This window comes from Xenopus laevis, chromosome 2S (assembly GCF_017654675.1).
Source record: "Xenopus laevis strain J_2021 chromosome 2S, Xenopus_laevis_v10.1, whole genome shotgun sequence".
NCBI lineage: Eukaryota > Metazoa > Chordata > Amphibia > Anura > Pipidae > Xenopus > Xenopus laevis.
The window spans coordinates 49,814,549-49,839,300 of NC_054374.1; the positions used below are offsets into that span (position 1 = coordinate 49,814,549).

Below are 24,752 nucleotides of genomic sequence, written 5' to 3' on the forward strand. Positions count from 1 at the left end.
TAATTGCCCGAAACTACTTAACTGATTACTTTCCCTAAAGAGAGACTTTTAGTATCAAAATTGCTACATATGTTTCAAACCTACTGCTACAGTAATCTATAACAAAATATCTTGCTGCCAAAGCATCTTACCTAACTGTAGAATTCAGTTCATATTCAGGTAGCACTATCTGTCAAAAAAAGAAGATTTATTAAATTCACCCTACTATAGAAAACAGGCTATACTCCATTTGTCATTCAGACCTAATGGATCCAGCGCACACAGTTTCTTTATCCATATGGCTTCTCTTTGTAAAAGTAATTTCTTGATGTCTCCCCCCCTCCGTGGTCTCTGATCACATCTAACACCAACCACTTCAGTTGTGACATACTATGTCTATTTTGGTTAAAATGTCGAGACACAGGGGTGTCCGTGTATGTATTTGCCTTAAAGTTTTTTATATTCCCTCTATGTTCTTTTATTCTTTCTTTAATTGCTCTGCATGTCTGGCCAACATAGACTTTGCCACATGGGCATTTCAACATGTACACAACACATTCTGTGTTACACGTGGCAAAATGTTGTAACTTAATATTAAAGCCTTTAGTTGGATGTTGTACTACTCCCCTTTAATAATCGAATGGCAACAGATGCAATTTAAACAAGGGAAAGTCCCTATATTTGGAGAACTCTTGAAAATCCTATCCATCCTTTTTACCTCCTTTGGTTCTGCGGGCATAATATGTCTTTTAAAGTAGACCCTCTTTTGTAACTAAACAGTGGTGGTTCCGAACATTTTTTACCCAAATTTTTGTCATTCAGAAGTATTGGCCAAAACCTGTTGATAATACGTTCAATTGCCCTACTTTGTTTGGCATACTTACTTACAAAGGGGATCCTTGGCTGGGTACTTATCCTTTTTCCTGTGGCCTCTGTGTAAGTAAAACTTCCCTAGATACTTTGCTCACCTCATTAGCTGTATCTACCAGGGATTTTCTTTATATCCTTTGGCTTTAAATCTGTCCACTAAGGTCCCTGCTGCTTCCCAATAACTTTCCTCACTTGAAACAATCCTTCTAGCCCTTTGAAATTGACCTTTCGGAATCCCAGTGATACATCTTGGTAATGGAAGCTGGTAGCTTTTAATAGATTATTTTGTCCGTAGGTTCCTATACAGATCTGTAGTCAATGCACCATCCTCTATCCTTATTTTTACGTCAAGAAAATTTATGCTGGTATTTGAGGTCTCTGTCGTAAACTTAATGGTTGGGTGTCCAATATTAGCCTCGGCTATCAATAGCCGAGGCTAATATTGGACACCCAACCATTAAGTTTCAGAGACCACGGAGGGGGGGAGACATCAAGAAATTACTTTTACAAAGAGAAGCCATATGGATAAAGAAACTGTGTGCGCTGGATCCATTAGGTCTGAATGACAAATGGAGTATAGCCTGTTTTCTATAGTAGGGTGAATTTAATAAATCTTCTTTTTTTGACAGATAGTGCTACCTGAATATGAACTGAATTCTACAGTTAGGTAAGATGCTTTGGCAGCAAGATATTTTGTTATAGATTACTGTAGCAGTAGGTTTGAAACATATGTAGCAATTTTGATACTAAAAGTCTCTCTTTAGGGAAAGTAATCAGTTACGTAGTTTCGGGCAATTAACTCTTGAGCAGACCATTTTATGGTAGTGCTGAGGTTCATGTGTTTAATATTTTTAATTGTTTTTAACTTTTGTTACTTGATTTTAAAGGGAAAACACCCGTGCACAATTCACCTGGGTGTATAATGTGGATGGATTCAATTAAACTTTGATATGGACTTTGATGTGTTAACGAGAACATGGACTGGAGTTTTGTCGACTGGCTAGGCTGTAAAACCCTCCCAGCAGTAGCTGGTTTGTCCAATGTATGTGTGGGGTGGAGTTTTATAATTGTATTTAATGATGTACCACAGAGCATTTTTTCACACTTGATAAAGAGCTTTTAAGCTCGAAACATGTCGTGTATTCAATAAAAGCACCTTGCAGCAGTACACCTGCGCTGATTGGTTTCTTTACCCATCTACTTGGATTGATTGGTCTTGATAAACAAGCTCCTCTGATTAATCTCAAATAGAGTTTACTATCCGTGAAATTTGGAATTAAGAAATTTAGTGCTGAACCGTATGATTTTAGGGTATTAGAAGCTGTCCCTTGTTCAAACTTATATGCTAAAAAATCTAATGCCGAGTGTAGTGAAATCCCTTTATTTGAGTCCTGTAAATGAGGGTACATCCAAGTTTTAAATTCCGCCATAAGGGAATTATATTTTTTACATGTTCTAGATCGAAGGGAAGAATTTATCAGCTTTATGGTAGAATGTTTCAATGAAGGATTTTGGTATAAGAAATTGGAGCTGCAATCCACATTAGTGTTGGTAGGTTCTTCAGTATCTCTTGTGTACCCTGAAAACAGTCCTGAGTGAACCCCAATGGAACCTTCCTGCCTGAAATTAGGGGTTGTATCAGTGGAAACCATGGTTTGGATGGCCAAATTGGATACACCAGGACTAGATCTCTGACTCCCTCCATTTGAATTTTTTGGAGAACATTCGGGAGAATATATGGAGGGGGAAAGGCATAAAGGTTTGTTAAACCTGTCCATGGGAAGGAAAGTGCATCCATTCTCCATGCATTGCTTGTCCAGGTTCTGGCTACAAATTTCTTTGTTTGAGCTGATGTCTGGGATGCAAATAAATCTATTGATCTTTCTCCCAGTTGTGTCTCTATTTTGTGGAAAATGTCCTTTTTAGTGAGACTTGTGATAGTGTTATCTTTTGACGCGATAAAGCGTCTGCTAATTCGTTTTCCTCTCCGGGAATATATGTGGCGTGTAATGTGATTTGATTGGAAAAAGCCCAATCCCAAAGGTCTAGCGCCAAATAACAAAGTGTTTTTGATTTTGTTCCTCCCATTCTGTTTACATATGAAACTGCTGTTTTGTTGTCTGACTGAATTAACACAGACTTTTGAATATTTGGTGATATTAGAGCCTTTAAGCCTAAAAACATCGCCTTTAGCTCTAATACATTTATGTGAAGTGTTTTTTCTTTTCCTGACCAAAGACCTCTGACTGCTCCTTTGTGAGTGTAAGCTCCCCAACCTCTTAAGGATGCGTCCGTTGTTATTATGATGTCGTAATCGTTTTTTATAAGTGGCTTTGGGAAAGGCTGGGTTTGCCAGGTTATCAGAGCGAGTTCCCTTTTTACTTTGTTTGGAAGTGTTAATTTTTTGTTCCAGTGAATATTTTCCCTTAATTTTTGTGCTAGCCACATTTGTGAGTGCCGACACAGAAGAGGTGCTTGAGTGCATCCTGGGGACAAAGCAATTATTTTCCCTATTGCTGCTGCAATTAAACGTAGGGAAACTTGATGAAGTGGTAGCAACTGGGTTATGAAAACCTGAATATGTTCCCACTTTTCTCTGGGAATGGAAAGGGTTAACCTTGTTGTATCTACTGTGAATCCCAGAAATGTTATTGATTGGCAAGGGTTTAGTACTGATTTTTCCCAATTTATTGTGAATCCTAATTTTTGCATTAAAGTGATGAACATCTGTCTTTGGTCTATGAGAACTGAAATATCTGGATTTAGAATAAGAATGTCGTCCAGATAAAAAATGCATGTTATCCCTTTTTGTCTTATGTGAGAAATTACTGATTTCATTATCCTGGAAAATGTGTATGGAGCGTTGGAGAGGCCAAACACCATTACATTCCAGTGGTAAATATTTTGCTTCCACTGGAATCTCAAAACCTTTTGTGATTTTTTGATATTTTTATAGCATGGAATGCATCCTTTAGATCTATCTTTATGCAATAAGCATTTTCTTTCAAGAGGCATGTGAGATCTGCAATGCTTTCCATTCTGAAACGTTTCCTTTTTAAAAATTTGTTTAAAGACTTCACATTCAGGACTGGTCTGACAGAACCATCTGGCTTTGGTATTGGGAAAAGATGACTTATCCAGCCTGACTGTGAAAGGTCTGAGAGTTCTATCTTTCCCTCTAGCAAAGCCTTTTCTAAGGCACCGTCTAGAACTACACTGGTGTCTCTGTATCTGTTTGAGATTTGAAGTGGGAAAGATTTTAGAGGAAGGTACAAGCCCCTTCTTATTATGTTTAAAACCCATTTGTCTGTGGTTATTGTTTGCCATAAAGGTATAATTTCTGACTGGGAAAAAGCTTGAGTTTTGTTTACCTGGCACTCTTTTCTTATAACCAGTAGACCACTTTGGGTTGGTTGTTCGTCCACTGGACTGGACTCTCTGGCCAAAGAAAGGTCTTTTATAGCTCTGTGAGGCTTCACGGGACGACCCCTGAGCTCTGTAAGGACGTCCCTCTCCACGAAAGGGTTTTTTGTTGAAAAAGGAAGGTCTTTTCCAGTCCCCAAATGATTTTCTTGCCTTATAGCGTGATTTTACCTCCTTAATAAAATCTGGACCAAATAAATTAGAGTCCTCAAAATTTGGAAATTCATGTGATTTCGGAGCCAGGTCTGACATGCCCATAGTATGTAACCAACGAGCTCTTCTCACACTTGTGACATGGTTAAAAGCCTGGCCAATCATCAATGCAGCCCTGGTGGATGCTTTAAGAAGTGCTAATTTTGAAGATTGCAAGGAATGAATATTCTTTCTGGACTGTTGTCCTTCTTGTTCTGCTTTATCAAGCATGAGTAACAAAGGACCGGCTGCATCTGCAATTTTAAATTGTATGTTGCGCAAGGACTGATCCATCCTGTCATTATTAGTTACTGTACCAGTAATAGAGGATAGTGCAGGGTCTACTTCTGGTGCTAACATAGCCTGTATATCAGGGATTCCAATATGGTTTCTTAAAACCAAGTCATCTTCTTTCATTAAAGAAGAGCGAAAGGCATACTTTGTGAAATCATACACCTCAGATTTATCATTAAGTGCCCATCTGGCATTAAATAATTTTGGTGGAGGTGTTTTTCCTAAGAGATCAACTCTTGACATTTGTGTGTCACTTATTTTCCCTCTTACAGAGGATGCTGAAGATTTCATTGTTTTTTCACAATCCCAATCCACCTCAGAGATTTTTGAATTGCCAGCTACGGGCTCAGAATCAGAAGCAACCGCTTCAGAGTATAATGAAGAATGACTGCTGCTATCATAATGTTTAAAATGACCCTTTCTGGGTAATTTTTGTGAAATCCCAAACGGGACCAAATTTCTTTTCTTCTCCTTTCCTTTCTGTCTCAAACGAGACTTTTTTGCCTTAGGAGAGCTGTCTGTTGAACTCTTACCAGAGTCTGAGGAAGAGTCTTGAATATTATAGTTTTTCTTTTTCTTATTTTTTATAAATTCCTCTTCCGAGGATGAAGAATTATCTGGAGACTGAATTCGTCTCCTTTGTTTAACATTTTTTAACTGTCTGTGAGGAGAAATTTCTAACGACTCAGTAGCCGTTACAGAGAGTGTGTCCTCCATCACAGCGCTGTGAAAAATTCTGACAGGAACAGGATCTCGCGAGAGTTAAGAGATCCTGTTCCTGTAACTTCTTCCCGCTCTTTTCAGAGCATTAGAAGTTTTCCAGCGATCAATTCGGGAGGCTGCTGCCTAACCCAACAGCTGTTGCTAGGTGGCATCCTCCCGAAGAACAAATACTGAAATCGAAGGCGAATGTGACGACCTGGCCTCGCAATTCATATGACTCACTGAATAGTTTTCAACAATGTGCTACTTTGCAGCTACAACACATTAAATTGTAAGCTCTTATAGCCACGGTCTTTTAGAGCGTGCGGCGAACCCATTTTTTCAGTATAAGCCAACGGTTACTATGACAGGCTGCGAGTGCTAACCTCGCTCAGGAAGATGTTTCGCAGAGATCAGTGGCGGCAATATCTAGATACGAGCCTGCCTATTGCACCTGGCACGTCTCCCGCGGCCCCTCTTCTCCTTTGCTGTGCGTGCAGTTCGCGCACGTCTCGGCTCTGTGCCCCAGCTCTCAGTCTGCGCTGCTGGCTCCCACGATTGATTGACCTGATAAGGGAAGCGGGGCGTGTCTGGGCTGCAGCTGTTCCGGCTGGGGACTTTGCTTATTTAACCCCCGCGCTGCTGGTTCGTGCTGCCCATTCTGTCCATAAGCGCCAAGCGTTACACAGCCAGGCCCAGGCTACTAGGCTGCATTAGGTCCCGGGTGACTGCATAGCACATAGCATTTAACTCTGGGGGAGAGACCGCCCCGCCCATGAAGTGTATGTACAGTTACTGCAGAACCCTGAGCGAGCTGGGCCTCTATTAATAATACTTTTGGTCTTCTTGAGAGGAGTCTTACTGTCGCCATTCTGCTTTCAGAGTTTGTGCACAGTGTTCGTACCTGCAGTTTTTGTGTATTAAGAACTTCTTGCCTATCGGCTATTTCACAATACCAACAACAGCATTTTCCCTATTTGTATTCTGACTCCATGAAGGACTGTGTGTTTAGGCACTCTACAAACAGTGACACACACGCATACAACCGCCTGCAGTCGCGCCTTCTTACAGACTTAGCATGACTGACAGTTTGTTTCACAAGATCAGGCCGGACTGGTAATCTGTGGGTTCTGGCAAATGCCAGAGGGGCTGCTATAAGGTCCCATAGAAAGTCAGTGTTTAGTGGGCTGGTGGGGGCTGTTTGGTCCTCTATGTGGTCTGATTGGGCCTTTGTGTCCCTGAAATGCCAGGGCCTATTTTAATTCTCAATCTGGACGTGCACGAGATGTTCTGCATCAGCAGCGCGGTGCCCATGCTCTGAGCTGAGGTTGCCATGGTTGGAGACGGTCATTCTGTTCTTGTTCCCTGGTCACAGAAATGCTGACGGGAAACGCATTTGTTCTTCGGGAGGATGCCACCTAGCAACAGCTGTTGGGTTAGGCGGCAGCCTCCCGAATTGATCGCTGGAAACTTCTAATGCTCTGAAAAGAGCGGGAAGAAGTTACAGGAACAGGATCTCTTAACTCTCGCGAGATCTTGTTCCTGTCAGAATTTTTCACAGCGCTGTGATGGAGGACACACTCTCTGTAACGGCTACTGAGTCGTTGGAAATTTCTCCTCACAGACAGTTTAAAAATGTTAAGCAAAGGAGACGAATTCAGTCTCCAGATAATTCTTCATCCTCGGAAGAGGAATTCATAAAAAATAAGAAAAAGAAAAACTATAATATTCAAGACTCTTCCTCAGACTCTGGTAAGAGTTCAACAGACAGCTCTCCTAAGGCAAAAAAGTCTCGTTTGAGACAGAAAGGAAAGGAGAAGAAAAGAAATTTGGTCCCGTTTGGGATTTCACAAAAATTACCCAGAAAGGGTCATTTTAAACATTATGATAGCAGCAGTCATTCCTCATTATACTCTGAAGCGGTTGCTTCTGATTCTGAGCCCGTAGCTGGCAATTCAAAAATCTCTGAGGTGGATTGGGATTGTGAAAAAACAATGAAATCTTCAGCATCCTCTGTAAGAGGGAAAATAAGTGACACACAAATGTCAAGAGTTGATCTCCTAGGAAAAACACCTCCACCAAAATTATTTAATGCCAGATGGGCACTTAATGATAAATCTGAGGTGTATGATTTCACAAAGTATGCCTTTCGTTCTTCTTTAATGGAAGAAGATGACTTGGTTTTAAGAAACCATATTGGAATCCCTGATATACAGGCTATGTTAGCACCAGAAGTAGACCCTGCACTATCCTCTATTACTGGTACAGTAACTAATAACGACAGGATGGATCAGTCCTTGCACAACATACAATTTAAAATTGCAGATGCAGCCGGTCCTTTGTTACTCATGCTTGATAAAGCAGAACAAGAAGGACAACGGTCCAAAAAGAATATTCATTCCTTGCAATCTTCAAAATTAGCACTTCTTAAAGCATCCACCAGGGCTGCATTGATGATTGGCCAAGCTTTTAACCATGTCACAAGTGTGAGAAGAGCTCGTTGGTTACATACTATGGGCATGTCAGACCTGGCTCCAAAATCACATGAATTTCCAAATTTTGAGGACTCTAATTTATTTGGTCCAGATTTATTAAGGAGGTAAAATCACGCTATAAGGCAAGAAAATCATTTGGGGACTGGAAAAGACCTTCCTTTTTCAACAAAAAACCCTTTCGTGGAGAGGGACGTCCTTACAGAGCTCAGGGGTCGTCCCGTGAAGCCTCACAGAGCTATAAAAGACCTTTCTTTGGCCAGAGAGTCCAGTCCAGTGGACGAACAACCAACCCAAAGTGGTCTACTGGTTATAAGAAAAGAGTGCCAGGTAAACAAAACTCAAGCTTTTTCCCAGTCAGAAATTATACCTTTATGGCAAACAATAACCACAGACAAATGGGTTTTAAACATAATAAGAAGGGGCTTGTACCTTCCTCTAAAATCTTTCCCACTTCAAATCTCAAACAGATACAGAGACACCAGTGCAGTTCTAGACGGTGCCTTAGAAAAGGCTTTGCTAGAGGGAAAGATAGAACTCTCAGACCTTTCACAGTCAGGCTGGATAAGTCATCTTTTCCCAATACCAAAGCCAGATGGTTCTGTCAGACCAGTCCTGAATGTGAAGTCTTTAAACAAATTTTTAAAAAGGAAACGTTTCAGAATGGAAAGCATTGCAGATCTCACATACCTCTTGAAAGAAAATGCTTATTGCATAAAGATAGATCTAAAGGATGCATTCCATGCTATAAAAATATCAAAAAATCACAAAAGGTTTTTGAGATTCCAGTGGAAGCAAAATATTTACCACTGGAATGTAATGGTGTTTGGCCTCTCCAACGCTCCATACACATTTTCCAGGGTAATGAAATCAGTAATTTCTCACATAAGACAAAAAGGGATAACATGCATTTTTTATCTGGACGACATTCTTATTCTAAATCCAGATATTTCAGTTCTCATAGACCAAAGACAGATGTTCATCTCTTTAATGCAAAAATTAGGATTCACAATAAATTGGGAAAAATCAGTACTAAACCCTTGCCAATCAATAACATTTCTGGGATTCACAGTAGATACAACAAGGTTAACCCTTTCCATTCCCAAAGAAAAGTGGGAACATATTCAGGTTTTCATAACCCAGTTGCTACCACTTTATCAAGTTTCCCTACGTTTAATTGCAGCAGCAATAGGGAAAATAATTGCCTTGTCCCCAGGATGCACTCAAGCACCTCTTCTGTGTCGGCACTCTCAAATGTGGCTAGCACAAAAATTAAGGGAAAATATTCACTGGAACAAAAAAGTAACACTTCCAAACAAAGTAAAAAGGGAACTTGCTCTGATAACCTGGCAAACCCAGCCTTTCCCAAAGCCACTTATAAAAAACAATTAAGACATTATCATAACAACGGACGCATCCTTAAGAGGTTGGGGAGCTTACACTCACAAAGGAGCAGTCAGAGGTCTTTGGTCAGGAAAAGAAAAAACACTTCACATAAATGTATTAGAGCTAAAGGCGATGTTTTTAGGCTTAAAGGCTCTAATATCACCAAATATTCAAAAGTCTGTGTTAATTCAGTCAGACAACAAAACAGCAGTTTCATATGTAAACAGAATGGGAGGAACAAAATCAAAAACACTTTGTTATTTGGCGCTAGACCTTTGGGATTGGGCTTTTTCCAATCAAATCACATTACACGCCACATATATTCCCGGAGAGGAAAACGAATTAGCAGACGCTTTATCGCGTCAAAAGATAACACTATCACAAGTCTCACTAAAAAAGGACATTTTCCACAAAATAGAGACACAACTGGGAGAAAGATCAATAGATTTATTTGCATCCCAGACATCAGCTCAAACAAAGAAATTTGTAGCCAGAACCTGGACAAGCAATGCATGGAGAATGGATGCACTTTCCTTCCCATGGACAGGTTTAACAAACCTTTATGCCTTTCCCCCTCCATATATTCTCCCGAATGTTCTCCAAAAAATTCAAATGGAGGAAGTCAGAGAGAATCTAGTCCTGGTGTATCCAATTTGGGCATCCAAACCATGGTTTCCACTGATACAACCCCTAATTTCAGGCAGGAAGGTTCCATTGGGGTTCACTCAGGACTGTTTTCAGGGTACACAAGAGATACTGAAGAACCTACCAACACTAATGTGGATTGCAGCCCCAATTTCTTATACCAAAATCCTTCATTGAAACATTCTACCATAAAGCGGATAAATTCTTCCCTTCGATCTAGAACATGTAAAAAATATAATTCCCTCATTGCGGAATTTAAAACTTGGATTTACCCTCATTTACAGGACTCAAATAAAGGGATTTCACTACACTCGGCATTAGATTTTTTAGCTTATAAGTTTGAACAAGGGACAGCTTCTAATACCCTAAAATCATACGGTTCAGCACTAAATTTCTTAATTCCAAATTTCACGGATAGTAAACTCTTTTTGAGATTAATCAGAGGAGCTTGTTTATCAAGACCAATTTGTCCTAAATATGACCACTTGGGACACCGAACCTCTGTTGCAGTACCTATCTACGATAGATAATCAGAATGCAGACTTGAGAAGCCTTACTATAAAAGTGACTGCTCTCTTAGCTTTAGCTCTAGCAGCAAGAGGGGCAGAACTAACTCTCATCCACATTACAGACCCATGGTTTTCTTCAACCCCAGGTGGTTTCCACATTATTCTTAAAGGTAGAACTAAAACGCTAATTGAAAACTCATCTCCAGTGGAAGTGGACTTATTAAGAGATGAGGAAGATACATCTTTATGTATTGTATCGGCTTTATCCACCTACTTAGAAAAATCTAGGGAGGTAAGAGGTGATATGTCGCAATTACTCTTGACAACAAGAAATCCTTTTCGTCCCGCTAAAGTAAACACAATAAGAGGGTGGATACTGCATGCTATGAGTCAGGCCTCGATTGATACTACCATATTTAAAGCACACTCACTAAGATCAGCCACAGCCACAAAGGCAGCATCAAAGGGTGTTTCACTTCCCATCATACTTAAAGCAGCCAGGTGGTCTTCTCAGAGGACATTTGCAAAATATTATTGGAGACCTACAGAGCAAGAAAAACTCAATTTCATTCGGGCAACCACCAGGTGTGTGCTATTCTACCCAACAGCTGTTGCTAGGTGGCATCCTCCCGAAGAACAAAGAGGAGTTTGCAGGAATCTATGATCTGCGAACTCTATTTGTTCTAGGGAATAAGGATAGCCACCTAGCAACAGCGCCCATCCCACCCACCCAAGTTAACTGGTGGTTTCGTTTTACATGTGTTAAATTGATAAATAGAAAATAAACAAAGATTTTCTTTTCTCTACAGGATTCAACAAGCCAGCTAAGGTGGATAATAACTCATCTACTAAATATACAAAGTAGAAGATATTTCAGTCAAACAAGATACACACTGAAATTGTATTTCAATGGAATTACAAAGTATCTCATACCAAATGTCACTAAAGAATGTTAATTGTTACAATTACAAATATCTTACAAAAAAAGTTTCTTTATTATGTCTTCCTCTCAAGGAATAAAGAGTTACACTGTTTATTTCAAAAATGTGTTTTTTCACTCTTATTTGAAAACAGGTATACTTAAGGATAGTCATCACCAGTCTTCCGAAAAATTCTGACAGGAACAAGATCTCGCGAGAGTTAAGAGATCCTGTTCCTGTAACTTCTTCCCGCTCTTTTCAGAGCATTAGAAGTTTCCAGCGATCAATTCGGGAGGCTGCCGCCTAACCCAACAGCTGTTGCTAGGTGGCTATCCTTATTCCCTAGAACAAATAGAGTTCGCAGATCATAGATTCCTGCAAACTCCTCTTTCTGAGCCAGCAAAGGAGACCTAAGGGCTAGGGCAAAAGAGGAACTTTTTAGGTGTCCAGTGTGTGAAAGTGTTACCTCAAGACGGAAGGTTAGCAATGAGCTGGATGTTTTCATAAAGCTGATTGCTGGTGCTTACATTGTTGCATGCTTTCCTACACTAGATGCAAGCCCGGATTTGTGGAAAGGCCACCTAGGCCCGGGCCTAGGGCGGCAGGATTTTAGGGGGTCGGCATTCTGCCCAACCACACCCACATTGGTTCAAAAACACTGGGGATGCTCTGGAGATACAATCATTTTTTTAATTTCCCATGTGCCAATCCCCATTGATGAGGAAAATTTGCACGAATAAAGGGGCAAACAAACGGAGGGGACAGGGGTGACGAACTGCAGTGGGCCTAGGGTCGCCCACTATGTAAATCCGGCCCTGATCAGATGTTGTGAACTACAATTCTCAACATCCTCCAATACTGGATCAAGGTAAGGGCACACTGCTGTAGTTCTGGAACAACTGAGAACCCAAAGGTAAGCAATAGGACCGTGTTTTAGTGCTAAAAGTTCCAGATAGTATCGGACTGGGATGCTATGGTTGATCCCAATCCTATTAATAGGGAAAAAAGATAAATACATAGGAAGGCCGGTATTTTTTTCAAGAAAAGTTGACAACCCTACCTGCACCATTCCCCATTGCTCCGTCCGATGAGGAAAATTTGTGTGAATAAAAGGGAGGGGTGGGGAGAGAAACGGCAGCAAGCCTAGGGGCTCCCGCTATGTAAATCTGGCCCTGACCAGATGTTCAGTGCTTTCATGGTATCCTGGTGGGCCACACCTTCACTTGTTCCAGACAGAATAACTTTTGTGAAGGTCCCATCCTGCAGTTTCCCAGACGTTGCGCTAACAATGCTATGTGTGCAGACAGAAAGAAACCATTAAAGGAGACCGGCCACCCAAAAAAATGATTCCAAATCCTATTTTATCATGTTAGGCAAAATTAACTTTTTTTTTTTATATATTCAATTTTGAAATCTGACATGGGGCTAGACATTTTGCCAATTTCCCAGCTGCCCCTGGTCATGTGACTTGTGCCTGCACTTTAGGAGAGAAATGCTTTCTGGCAGGCTGCTGTTTTTCCTTCTCAATGTAACTGAATGTGTCTCAGTGAGACATGGGTTTTTACTATTGTGTTGTTCTTAGATCTGCCAGGCAGCTGTTATCTTGTGTTAGGGAGCTGTAATCTGGTTACCTTCCCATTGTACTTTTGTTTGGCTGCTGGGGGGGGGGGAAGGGAGGGGGTGATATCACTCCAATTTGCAGTACAGAAGTAAAGAGTGATTGAAGTTTATCAGAGCACAAGTCACATGACTTGGGGCAGCTGGGAAATTGACAATAAGTCTAGCCCCATGTCAGATTTCAAAATTGAATATAAAAAAAATCTGTTTCCTCTTTTGAGAAATGGATTTTAGTGCAGAATTCTGATGGAGCAGCACTATTAACTGATTCATTTTTTTTACTGAGAACTGAGGGCAGGGCCGGAACTAGGGGTAGGCAGAGTAGGCACGTGCCTAGGGCGCAAAGCTTGAGGGGCGCCAGGCACGTACCTCTCACTGCTACCTGCCCCTAGTCTGGAGTAAGTGGCGCTACAGTCCATGCGCCTATTCATGCGCATGGGCTTAGATGAGGGGGAGAACGTACCTGGAGAGGAGAGGTCGACGCAGCCGGTTAGTGCGCGTGTGCGCGCCTCCTATGAGATCGGTCCATGCGCGCGCGGACGTCCTATGTGCACGTCAGTGCGCATGTGGAGCGGATGGGGCGTCACGGCTGGCTGGGTTGCCTGGGGCGCCCAGCCAGCATGGCCCGGCCCTGACTGACGGAATGTGGGGAGAGCAGTGACATCTAGGAAGTGCTGAATGGAAAGTGAAAGTAATTGCTTGCCAGCCTCTATACCAAAGGCATAAAGGAGGGGCAGGCAATATTCGATTGACAGCTGAGATTTTTAAATAAGTTTACAAGAGCTATGAACGCTTTGATAATAAAAAAAGAATCTGGAGTTCATGTTTATTTTTTTATTAACTTTTATTATACAGCTCTTTATGTCTGGGTGACAGGTCCACTTTAAAACTGGGCAGGCGACTGCCACACTAAATCCTTTGTTCCAGTTGGCCTGCAAATCTTTATTTCTCAGGGAATGCCTCTTAAAGGGAAAGCAAAACCAATGCTTCGGATGCCTTCAGGTTAAATAAAATGTCACGTATGTAGTGGCTTAAGGTCGTGCCTCATTTTCTCACGGCTATTCGCATAGTCTGTGGGGAGGACGATAAAAGGAAAGTGCGGTATATCTTCTGGTTATACGATCGTGGATGTTTACAAGAAATTAATGTCACTAGAAGGATCTGAAATGTGCACTTCAGCGAGACTTTAATTTCCTTACTTCCTGTAAAAGTGAGTAACAGCAAAAGGCAGCTGGCTGATTTGGGCCTAGAGTGACATTGCCGCTGCCACTGACATCGCTCTCCTTTATTTTCCAATAAATAATGACCAGTTTCAAAGATATCTTTACCGTGGTAACCACAGTTTGAGAAGTCTGTCGCGTGGAACACTGGACCTTTATATATGGGGGGTCCAAATAATTTTAGGGCTAGTTTTTAATTTGAATCAAAAATGAAAACGTGGAGGATTTTTAAAATGTATACTGTCGCCTATTCTATAATTGTCACCCTTTGGGGCAAACTTTGAATTACGCCAGTATAATGTTGATAAAACCTGCAGTCACAGTTAAACATAATGGCCCAATTCGGTGTTTGCTCACCTCTTTCTTCCCTGCAATGACCCGAATGGCACTGTTTGAGGGGCGCATAATTGGATTTTCCGCACTTCCCTCTTTCATCTCTGTTTTGTGTCGCTTTATATGTTAAAAACGGCCACAATAGTGAGAAAGCGAAGACAGAAACAGATAATCTCTTTATAGCTGCTGCTATTGTTCTTCGTGTTAATGCCAGTTGAAATTTTTCCCACGTTGATATCTCGGTAAAACGATTTTGTTTTGAATTTCAGCCTATGCCATTGCTGTGTAACAGGGCAAGGCCCGGATTTGTGGAAAGGCCACCAAGGCCCGGGCCTAGGGCAGCAGATTTTTAATGGGGCAGCATGCTGTCCAACCACACACCCACATTGGTTAGAAATACTGGGGATAGGCAGGAGATACAATAGTTCCCCCTAGGGTTGCCACCTGGCAAGTATTTTATCTGCCTGGCAGGTAAAAATTATGGTTGATCCCAATGTTATTAATAGGGAAAAAAGATGAATACATAGGAAGGCCGGTATTTTTTTCAAGAAAAGTTGGCAACCCTAATTGCACCATTCCCCATTTGCTCCGTCCGATGAGGAACATTTGTGTGAATAAAAGGGAAGGGATGGGGGAGACAAACGGCAGCAGGCCTAGGGGGCGCCCGCTATGTAAATCCTGGAGGTCCGCAAGTTCAACCAAAAACAATTTATCCACAAACACATGCATAGAGTAAGCCTGCCGCGTGACTGATTTATCATCAATTTTATTTTGATACTAGGGATGATGTGCCATTTAGCTGCTAACATCTGCTTATTTCCAGTCCATGTTGTGGAAAACTGAAATTCCCTTCGCTTTCCATTGATCTCCTCCTGGCTGCTAATAGGTTAATAACAAGGCTTTGTCGGAGCAAGAGCGCTAAGTGGAAAAAGCAGGCTGGCCGGAATAATCATTTTCAGGATTTTTGGAGAGACGCTGTGAGCTGCTTTTCTACGTGAATTTTGCAGCTGGCCGAGTCAAATAAATGGCTCCTTATGAAGAGGACATTGGCTTTCCTATGAGACAGTCCACGCATAAATCCTGACCCCCAAGGGCTGCCTGGCTAGTTCCAAGCTCAGCGCCAGTCTTTCTGCACAGCAGGGCGATGAAGCTCGAAGGAACCTTGAAACCTTCTCTCCAAACAGGCAGCGAATAAAGCAGGTCAACAGCCGCCTGAACAGACGTTTCTAAAAACAGTCCCACCCTTCTCTCCCCCTCCAGTGCTGCTCTACATGTCAATTTCCTGGCGAGCACTGCGAGGTCATTCAAGGAACAAATCCGCCACAAGTCACTCAAATTACTTTCCACTTTATCCCGAAACCACCGGCCTAGCACCCAGAAAAAACACCTATTTTTGTATAAATATATATTTATACATATATTAACCCTACCAGCTCAGAGACAATGTGTGATGCCAATAAAACACATTCAATAGGACACTAATATTGTACAGAGATCACAATACTAAACTGAGAGCCAGGATTCGGAAAAGCAGATTTTTCGGCAGATTGAAATAAACGGTTTCGAATTAAAGATAGTGTGTCTGGGCCCAAGATATTTAGATGTAACAAGTGACAGATGTTACCGGTAATATATCTGCCTATGGTGGGAATAAGTATGAGGTGATGTGAATTTGTCACTGGCTGGAACCACCGGGAGATAATCTGGAGGAGGTATAAAAAGGATTCACTTCCTCCAAACAGCCGCAACTAACACTGATGGGAGTCTGTGGGGCCCTTTTGTGTTTGTAAGGACTCGATACACTGTTACACTGTTCCATTCATAGAAAACCGAACCAATGGGCTTTAGAATGGCTTGGAAAAACATAATTGAAGTGAATAAGGAAGGAGGAAGGTACATTAAACTGGGCGTTTGGAAATGTCAATAATAAAGAAATCCCTGCGGTGGTTGCTATACAGTGTATATATGTATAACCCTGCGTTATTTGTGTGGCGATGAACCTTTATGGCTTTGTCCCTGAAATGCCGAGCAGAGTTGCGCAGCTCAGTGCTCTCATTATTTTTCTATAGGAGGAACGGAGTGTTCTACAGCTTAGGATTTCATCAGCGGCGGTGCGGGAATCTCCCTTCCTTCCAAGCAGGGAAATGTAATAAAGGCTTGGCACGTTTCTTACGCCCAATTTCTCACTTGTGCCCCCTTTTTGCCCTGTCGGTCTGATGAGAGAATGGGCCTTGGCTTCTAACAAACCCGACATGGCGATGGCTTGTTCCCTTCTCGTATTAGTTACTGGCATCTCTTTCTGGGGAGCGTAAACAATAGGATACTTCCCTGATCTTCTGGGTAATAGAATCAGGCTTGTCCCACGCAGCTCACAATCGAGCTATTGTGACTAGTAATGTCATTAAGGAACTGGTTTGGGGACTTGCACCAGTCTTCCCACATGAAAGCATCGGGCTTTAACTACTTAGTAATTCTGCTGGTATATATATAATTAGACACGCATTTTCCATTTGCTCCAGGCAGATTATGACGGCTCTTGGCTGCAGTCACTGCGCGCAGCTCGCTCTGGGGCGTGCGCTCTTTGCCGAAGGAATACTTAATAACCGGGGGGTGGATTGCGTGGTGTGTCCCGGGCTGTGTGGGAAAGGGTTAATTTAAGCGGAGGGCACTTGTTCAAGCGCAGGGTGAGGCGTTCAGAGCTTAGCCGCCTGCAGCTCTTGTGAAGACTCAGAGGCCACAGACAGTGGAAACTGGCAAGATGCCAGCAAGAGAGGGAGGAGGGGTGTGTGAAGCGGAAAGGCGCCGAAAGGAAAGCGAGAAAGAGATGGGCAGAGCGCAAAGCGTCAGAGAGAGAAGGCTGTTAAGACATCCGCTGGGATATCACTGGCGAGAAACACCCACACAGGCTGCCACCTCAGGGACTCTACTTATTGGAAATAGCCACATCGTGCAAAGTACAAAGTCACATAGGATACGCGTTAGCGGAAACGGACTGAAATGTTATATGGTTCGAATAGGACACATACAATGCGCGTGTGACTATACTATATATACTCGTGTATTGTAGGCTTGTGTGTCGATGTAGCTAGATAAATATAAACAAATGTGTGTATAATAGATATGCATTTCAGTGTCGGACTGGGACAACAGGGGCCCACCTAAAAACCATAGACCAGGGGCCCACCCAAAAACCTTAGACCAGGGGCCCACTCTCAGTACTATTATTCTTCATCTCCTCACTCAACCTCTATTCTCCTAGTCTCTTTTCTATTCTCCTAGTCTCTTTTCTTCACAAACTATACTATATTATTGCATCTATTTAGCCTCTTTGTTCACATAGAAATAGAGAAAGGCCATGAAATAGGCCAAATGTTTAGCAGCATTGAGGGTCCACTGACACCTGGGCCCACTGGGAGTTTTCCTGTTATCCCGGTGGGCCAGTCCGACACTGTATACATTACACAGTGCGATAGTACGATGCTGTTTGTTCTGATCGCTGAAAAAGGGGACAGGGAGACTGACAAAGCGATGTGTGCACACGGGAAGCGAGTGATTGGCAGCTTGATAGGAAGACAAAGAGGTTTAGAGAAAAGTAAAGGGACGACATGAACCAGCAGATGCGGCAGTAGGAAACAGACAGACATCTATAGGAACTCTGGTAAGAGTTCATCAGACAGCTCTCCTAAGGCAAAAAAGTCTTGTCTGAGACAGAAAGAAAAGGAGAAGAAAAGAAATTTGGTCCCGTTTGGGATTTCACAAAAATTACCCAAAAAGGGTAATTTTAAACATTATGATAACAGCAGTCATTCCCCATTATACTCTGAAGCGGTTGCTTTGGATTCAGAGCCCATAGCTGCAGATTCAAAAATCTGAGGTGGACTGGGATTGTGAAAAAACAATGACATCTTCAGCATCCTCTGAAAGAGGGAAAATAAGTGACATACAAATGTCAAAAGTTCATCTCCTGGAAAAAACACCTCCACCAAAGTTATTTAATGCCAGATGGGCACTTAATGATAAATCTGAGGTGTATGATTTCACAAAGTATGCCTTTCGCTCTTCTTTAATGAAGAAGATGACTTGGTTTTAAGAAATCATATTGGTATATACGTTTCAGAATGGAAAGCATTGCAGATCTCACATACCTCTTGAAAGAAAATGCTTATTGTATAAAGATAGATCTAAAGGATGCATTCCATACTATAAAAATATCAAAAAATCACAAAAGGTTTTTGAGATTCCAGTGGAAGCAAAATATTTACCACTGGAATGTAATGGTGTTTGGCCTCTCCAACGCTCCATACACATTTTCCAGGGTAATGAAATCAGTTATTTCTCACATAAGACAAAAAGGGATAACAACGGATAGAAAACTTTATTTGAGATTAATCAGAGGAGCTTGTTTATCAAGACCAATTTGTCCTAAATATGACAACACTTGGGACAAAGAACCTCTGTTGCAGTACCTATCTACGATAATCAGAATGCAGACTTGAGAAGCCTTACTATCAAAGTCACTACTCTCTTAGCTTTAGCAGCAAGAGGGGCTGAACTAACTCTCATCCACATAACATACCCATGGTTTTCTTCAACCCCAGGTGGTTTCCACATTATTCTTAAAGGTAGAACTAAAACGCTAATTGAAAACTCATCTCCAGTGGAAGTTGACTTGATAAGAGATGAGGAAGATACATCTTTATGTATTGTATCAGCTTTATCCACCTATTTAGAAAAATCTAGGGAGGTAAGAGGTGTTAATTACTCTTGACAACAAGAAATCCTTTTTGTCCTGCTAAAGTAAACACAAGAGGATACTTGTGGATACTGCATGCTATGAGTCAGGCCTCAATTGATACTAACATATTTAAAGCACACTCTCTAAGATCAGCCACAGCCAAAAAGGCAGCATCAAAGGGTGTATCACTTCCCATCATACTCAAAGCCACCAGGTGGTCTTTTCAGAGGACATTTTCTAAATATTATTGGAGACCTACAGAGCAAGATAAACTCAATTTCATTCGGGCAACCACCAGGTGTGTTATTCTACCCAACAGCTGTTGCTAGGTGGCATCCTCCCGATGAACAAAGAGGAGTTTGAAGGAATCTATGAATAAGGATCGCCACCTAGCAACAGCGCCCATCCCACCCAAGTTAACTGGTGGTTTAGTTTTACATGTGTTAAATTGATAAACTGATAATAAACAAAGATTTTCTTTTCTCTACTGGATTCAACAAACCAGCTAAGGTGGACAATAACTCATCTACTAAAGATACAAAATAGAAGATATTTCAGTCAAAAAAGATACACACTGAAATTTATTTCAATTGAATTACAAAGTATCTCATAGCAATTTTAGTTCTCAAATGTCACTAAAGAATTTAATTTGTTACAATTACAAATATCTTACTAAAAAGTTTCTTTATTATCTCTTCCTCTCAAGGAATAAAGAGTTACCCTATTTTATTTCAAAAATGTGTTTTTTCACTCTTATTTGAAAACAGGTATACTTAAGGATAGCCATCACCAGTCTTCCGAAAAATTCTGACAGGAACAAGATCTCGCGAGAGTTAAGAGATCCTGTTCCTGTAACTTCTTCCTGCTCTTTTCAGAGCATCAGAAGTTTCCAGCGATCTATTCGGGAGACTGCCGTCTAACCCAACAGCTGTTGCTAGGTGGCTATCCTTATTCCCTAGAACAAATAGAGTTCGCAGATCATAGATTCCTGCAAACTCCGCTATCCCAGACCATATGATTCTGGCCGGTTTCCCCATCACTAGCACGAGGTCAGGCCTGGCTGCTCAGCGCTTCTGTTCCGCTACTAAGTGAAAACTGATCTGCAAGCAAAAGGTGAAATATAAGTTATGTAAATACACTGCTTCTGGTATAAACTGAAAGTGAACCGCTTAGGTTTCTCAACACGTGCACCCAGGAGCGAGGAGATGCACAATCATTCTTCCTTATAACTAATTGTGTAATAATATAACACTGTAGCCAGGATTCATGTTATCTATAGGAAACATATGTTTATACAGGGACTGAAACTCACAAAAAGTTTTCTCTGAAACCTTTGGCCAATGTTACGTCTGACACACCCTCCCCCCCAAAACCTTTTTTAGGTGTCACAGTAAGGTCCGATCTACAGAAGCAATCTGGAGAACGTTGGTGACTTATTAGCTCAGGATCCGAAGGTTGGACTTCCCCGGGTTTTTTTTTTATAAGACACTATAACATCTCCTTTACCAGGTGTATGGCTTTTAGTCAATCAAAACTGATGAGATTAAATCTACTGAGTTGTTAAATGTAAGGGCAGCTGGGAGACTTAGCAAGGAAGTTCTGCAGTAGCACTTTGCAATGACTTGGGCTGGTGGTTAGAGTTTTATCTCTAGAGAGAATGGTGCCCAGAGAGTAAAGGTGGCCATACAGGGGCAGATTAAAGATGCCGATATGGGTCCTTCAGACCGATTCGGCAGCTTATCTGCCCATGTGTGGGGGCTCCCCACGAGTCCTCCCGATCGATATCAGGCCAAAAATTGGCCAGATATCGATCAGTCAAGTTTGATTTTTTTTTTGTAAGATCCAGGACCGAATTGGCTATTTGATGTGGTCCTGCGACCTGTTGGGAGCCCATTTGTGGTATGGGCCGAACTTTCAGATTCATCCGTTATCGCCCAGCTTTTAGAGGGCATATCCGGTTAAGATCCACTCGTTTGGCGACCTTGCCAAATGAGCGGATTTTATAGGGGTATATTTATCAAGGGTCAAATTTCGAATTGAAAAAAACTTCGAAATTGAATTCAAAAAGACCAACCAAAATTAAGTAAATTTTTTGGTCGAATAGGTAAATTTTCGATCTAAAAGGTCTGTATTCGAATCGTATGAAGGAATAGCACATTCGATCGAATTCGATTTTAAATTTTTCCCAAAATAACCTTCGATTTTTCAAAGTCCACCAATTGACTCCAAGTAGGTTCTAGGAGGTCCCCCATAGGTTAAAACAGCAATTCGGCAGATTTTAGATGGCAAATGGTCGAAGTCGAATTTTTAAAGAGACAGTACACGATAAATTTAATTATTCGAATTTTCGCATTTTTTCAAATTCATCTCGACCTTTGATAAATCTGCCCCATAGTGTATGGCCACGCTTAGAGCAGGAAAAAAGCACCCTGAGCGAAGTCACGGATAAAAGAGGAGCGTAGCAAAGTACTAGACAGAATGGGCAGTCTAGAAAGAAGCACTGGCGCACAAAATCAGTCTAGAAAGAAGGTATGGTGGCTTTTCAACTTTATGATCATAACTTTGTAACTAAAAAACCCCTGTTTTTGTAAACACATGCACTTGCATTTATATTGAATTACTTATGAGACAGGGGCCCAGGGAAGTGCATTGTAAGTAGCACTTCCATTATACTTAAATATACTTTGATTTAGCCTTAGGAGTGCTTCCACAACCCCCCAATTTTGTAGAAAGAAGCACTGGCGCACCGACAGAAAGCAGAGCCCCGGATGATTTCAGTTCGGTTTAGCGCCAGTTTAGCATTTACTGGCATTGACTGTAGGATATTCGATGGCTCAGACAGATCACGATAGGAATAGAGGCGCAAATCAGTGCTATATTTAGTAAGGATACCAGTGGCAACTCTATCCATCTCAACCTGAAGAAATATTTTGTCTGCGGCTAAAAGACAGAACCACTGTAGAGAATCGATGCAAGAGCCATTGGCACGCTAGGCGTATGTATGGGCCACCGACACTTACTGAGTGCTAATAAACGGACACCAAGAGGATGAAGCAGAGGGGAGCACTTTAACCACATTTCCCCCGAAGTAGCAATCGCCGGGTTTCCCCTTGTGCTCTCACTTTCAATTCCTTCAGCGCAGCAGCCACCGCAATCCCCAGCTAACACCGAGGGAGGAGGGGGAAGGAAGAAGAGGAGGAGGCTGGGTCGGATCCTGCTGTCACCTCCCACCGTTCCTCTTTCTTCTTTCCTGGGGGCTTCGGAGATTGACCTCGCTAACCCACCCCTCCTCCTTCCAGCACCTCCTCCCAATAGGGTAGGACCCTATCACGCTCAGCGCACAGACCATCCTGCAAATAACAATAATAAACTTTGCTCCGATCGCCGCTTGTCAGACGGGAACAAAAACGCTTCGTTCGTCCAGGATTTCGGTGGATTTATTTAATTCTTGCAACTGGGGTCTCATCGGGAGTGCGATTTAGCTGTGTAAATGGAGCAATGCTGACATCGTGTATTCGCTTTCCTGTGGAGATGTGCGGCGAGGAGGATCGTTACACTAGAGATTTCCCCGCTTTGTAATGCCTGGCTGAGCCCAGGCGGAGCACCGATCCTTTCGTTGAGAAGAAGAAGCGCGTGCCCCGGAACAGCAGGTGAGACTGCGGGATCGTGTTGTTCTTTCATGAGTCCAGGAGGATCACGGCTTCTGGACGCTCATTCTGTATTTCTCCGGATTCCAATGAAAGGCGGATAGTACGTGCTGCTGGGACTGTGATATCGGCAGCGGGTGGAGTGAGTGTTTGTAATAACTGTACATATTTGTCTTTGTGTGTAGGGGGATCCGTAGTGTCCGGAATTAAGGTTTAATAGAAATACACTTTCCCACGCGCAGGGCATCCCTAGCAAATTACTTTTTCATCCGAGTCGGCTCTAATTAAATGGCTAATTGCTTTATCTGCGCAGTTTTGCGTTGCCGTATTTATCGCGTGAAAGGGAAACTGGTATTAGGACTGGGCGATATTTAGCAATACTCGATTCAATCGTGAGTCGTAAGGTTGGCTGGCTCCCCCGATACGCCCCAGATTTCCTGTGCAACCCCCCCCCCCCCCCCCCCCCTTTTTGAAATGAAATGAGGCATCCACTGCGCAGAGATTCCCGGCTAATCCCAACATCGAGCTGGCGATCTCCCAAAAGAGACGTCTTAACCCTTCAGTAGCCCGAGCGCTGCGCATCGCAGCAACCCAATTAGCCCTGCCGGGTGTCGAGTCTTTGCTGGACACATTCAGTTACCCTCTTGATTACCCTTTACAGCGATTTTCTAATTCTGAAGCCATTTGTCACCTCGCTTTATCTGTGCATTCTAAACGCCGGAATAAAGCTTTGGCTACACTCCTGACCCGGAGAACTTTAACACATTACATGATCTTTTTATGAGGATTTAAATACCCTAGACATTTAAACCCTGTTTTTGCTTAATCCCCCACCCTTAATCTCCCTGTGCGCATAGATGGCTCGTTCCGCATCGAAACCGATCATCCTATTCGGCTCCGTGCGATTCGAGGGAGCAAAAGCGATACTTCTGTCTGCCCCCGATTTATTAAATTATTAACACCTTGGGCTGGATTTACATCGAAGCTCTGTGGACATAGGTGGTCGTTTGTGCCCTGTTTGTGTGGTTTCCAAGATGCACCCCTCTCCCTGTTGTATAACCCGAATATAGCGCATATTCTGTCCCACTGCCCTCACGAATCGCCCTTTTCTAATCAGAACACCAGTACCCGGGGGACTTAAACCGTCGCGCTTCTTTTAATTTTAACGACAAGTGTTTCCGCTTGCATTCCCATCCTTCAATGTAGCCTCGCCCGCCGCCCTTGTGTGTTTCAGTTCCTCGGCCTGTACAGAGGCAGCGCTTTCAGTGGAAAACAAAATTGAGGGCACGGCGCGCATTTAGATCGGAAACAAGGAGCGGGGTGTAAACTAAGGTCACGGTTATTATGGGTTCGGCACGATTCACCATCATATCCGTACGCTGCGAGAGTCGCACCAAAATGTCCAGCTTTTAGAGCACGGAACGAAAGGTTTGCTGGCAAACACTGTGACTGACCGTATCGATCTCCACGAGAATTGCACGTCAAGGTGAGCGCTAAGGGCACTGCCATTCATTTTCCCGAGAATCGGAACGTGTAACACGGTTTTTGTACCCCGCCAGAGATAACGAGTAACCCTTATTGTTCTAATCGCTGAGATAGTTTCTTTCAGGCACTGGGGTTTTTATATTATATGTACCGTCACCCTCCATCTATTTCAGAATGTGCCCATAGAAGTGAGTTAATGGAGCAGAGAAAATAATGGGCCCCTTGGTAACAGCAGAAGGGACACACTGGCAGCTGTACTTTGAAATAAGGCGTGACGTGGGTTCCCCAGGAATCCAGTTCAGC

General features: G+C 42.4%; 1 protein-coding gene across 6 annotated transcripts in view; it reads left to right on the forward strand.

The window, feature by feature from the left end:
* bcor.S (BCL6 corepressor S homeolog) overlaps nt 1-24,752 on the forward strand; it is a 149,669-nt gene that overhangs the window by 76,392 nt on the left and 48,525 nt on the right. The window contains exon 1 of one of the 6 annotated variants that reach the window (XM_041583757.1): nt 22,202-22,967. The exons of 1 other annotated variant lie outside the window; for it this stretch is intronic. The gene's annotated coding sequence lies outside the window, so the exon portion shown is untranslated. Of the gene's footprint in view, nt 1-22,201; nt 23,107-23,440; nt 24,451-24,752 lie in introns of those variants that run through there. 4 more of the 6 variants (XM_041583753.1, XM_041583752.1, XM_041583758.1 and 1 more) reach the window with 4 other exon arrangements.